The sequence below is a fragment of the Cryptomeria japonica genome, chromosome 2 (assembly GCF_030272615.1).
Source record: "Cryptomeria japonica chromosome 2, Sugi_1.0, whole genome shotgun sequence".
In the NCBI taxonomy this organism is placed as follows: domain Eukaryota; kingdom Viridiplantae; phylum Streptophyta; class Pinopsida; order Cupressales; family Cupressaceae; genus Cryptomeria; species Cryptomeria japonica.
Window position 1 is genome coordinate 45,138,502 of NC_081406.1, and position 2,523 is coordinate 45,141,024.

Consider the following 2,523-nt stretch of genomic DNA (forward strand, 5'->3'; position numbering starts at 1 on the left):
CATGACACCATCACCTCTATGGAAGAATTCAGTCAAAGGCTAATTGAAAGGTTCGATAGAATAGCCCCTGAAGTACATTTTAGGAACCTTTCCCAACTTAAACAAGTAGATAAAGTGGAGGAGTATGTATCAGAATTTCAAAAGCTTGCGGTTATAGTACCCAATGTGACTAATAGAAGGCTTATAGTTCTTTTCATGAAAGGCCCGTCAGAACCTCTTACTTAAAGCTTTAAACCCTACAACATTTCAAGAAGCCATCACAACCGCTCTCAACTTAGAAGACTCGGTAGCAAGGGACAACTTCAACAATAAGAAGATAGATGCACCCTTGCAGGTCAAAAAACCTCTCCAAAGGAGTCCTAGCCCCCCAGGATGCCACTACCAAAATTGAAGCAATCAAATATTAGTAGGAACGAACTAAGAAGAAGGAAATTGTGTTTTATGTGCAAGGAATAATGGCAACCGGGGCACCGTTGCTTAGGAAAGGGTCAAGTGCACTATATTGAGGTAATTTTTGACAATTATTCTGAGTGTGAGGAGGATAATTTTAAGAATGAAATAGTAAAAGCTAGGGAATTTGAGGGAGGTGCACTTGCCGCTCTCACTGGTGCACCCCACTATATTGCATTCCGCATTAAAGGAGTTTTGAAAGGACAATAAGTACTTATACTAGTCGATAGTGGAGTTACCTACAATTACGTTAATGAAGCAGTGGTGAGAAGACTTGGGTTGAATATAGTTCCAATTGAAGGATTCTAAGTAAAAGTTGCTAGTGGAACCACATTTTCTTCCTCACAAAAAGTTCCCATGATGGAGTTGGCTATGGGAGACTATAAATTGAAGGATAATTTTTATGTGATTGACATGGATATGGAAGTAGTACTGGGGTGAAAATGACTGCATACCATTGATAAGTATGAGATCAGTCACCATAAGATGGAAATGTCCTTCCAACACAATGGGAAAAGGGTAACCCTTCATAGTTTAAATAGCAAAGAAAAGATGGAGATATCAACTAAAAGGATGGAAATGGTTTTTCGAAAAAAATAGATAACATGGGCTGCTGAGTTCCTTGTCACGAATGTGAGTACCTCCCAGAAAGGGGAAGCTACTAATAGGGAGATTAAAATTATTCTAGATAAGAACAACCAAGTATTCAAAGACATACCACCAGAGTTGCCCCCTAATAGAGGGTTCTAACATATTATTGAGCTTGAGGAAGGAGCAAAACTTGTTATGATAACTCCATACCGAGATCCTTTGGTATCTAGGGAAGAGATCAAAAAGGCAATCAAATAATTGTTGGATATGGGGCACATAAGGCCTAGTTCCAACCCCTTTGCATCTTCTGTAGTGCTGGTTAAGAAGGATGGTACTTTGAGAATGTCTATCGAATATCATGCACTCAACAAGAGAACTATTATGAATCGTTACCCAATCCCACAAATTGATAACTTCATTGATGAGTTACATGGTGCTAAATATTTTTCCAAGATTGATTTACGCTCCAGATACCATCAAATTAAGGTTAGAGAGGAGGACATGCACAAGACAACATTATGATATCACTATAGACATTACAAATTATTGGTGATGCCTTTCGAATTAACAAATGCACTAACAACCTTCCAATCATGTATGAATCAAGTATTTATTTGACAATTAAGGAAGTTTGTTAAATGATTTTTTTTTATGACATCTTAATTTACAACAAAACGTAGGAAGAGAATTCAAAGCCCTTGGATGAGGTGTTGGGTGTTTTAGAATAATAGTCATTCTATGCCAAGGCATCTAAGTGTGAGTTTGGGTATGGGGCACCCTCTATATAGATATGGGAGGGGGGACTGCTCCCCTGAACGAACCATAATAGCTATTCCATCCCTCACCTCCAGTTAAGGCTTTGAACCCAGGGGCAAGGCTTCATCACCCGGGGCTATCCCCCACCTCCAGGAAAGAGGAGTTATAGGGTGTGGGAAGGGCACCCCCAACAATCCAATGAAGGAGCCGGGTAACCTGAGCTGTCTACTACCTTCCTTCCGGATAGAAAAAAAACTAGAATTATCAGGGGTATAGGAATCTAGTCTAGCTTAAGAAAGGATGGTCAGATGAAAGTAACATCTCTCTTGCCTCCCGAGCCTAACTTAATCTCTCTTGCCTCCCGACCCTAACTTCATCTCTCTTGCCTGGATTAGGAAGCTTGCCCTCACCTTAGGTAGATTCATTGGGCCACTAGTTTCTCACTCTCATGTTACATATAGAATCTGGCCCTACAATTAATGGTTAACCCATCCCCCCTCGATTCTAGCCCTTCTTCCCACCCACCCAACTTTATGGTTCCTCCCACCCCTGCCTCGTATAACGTATACAATATAAAGAGAGGGCGCCATTGCCATATAGATATAGTGGGGTGAGCCGAGCCCCAGAGGGGACTATATATACTACTCCCCCAGTTAAACTCTATCTCTATAAAGTAGCCCGTCGGGAGAGGAACCTTATTGTATGATATGGGGCACTCCCCCGTCC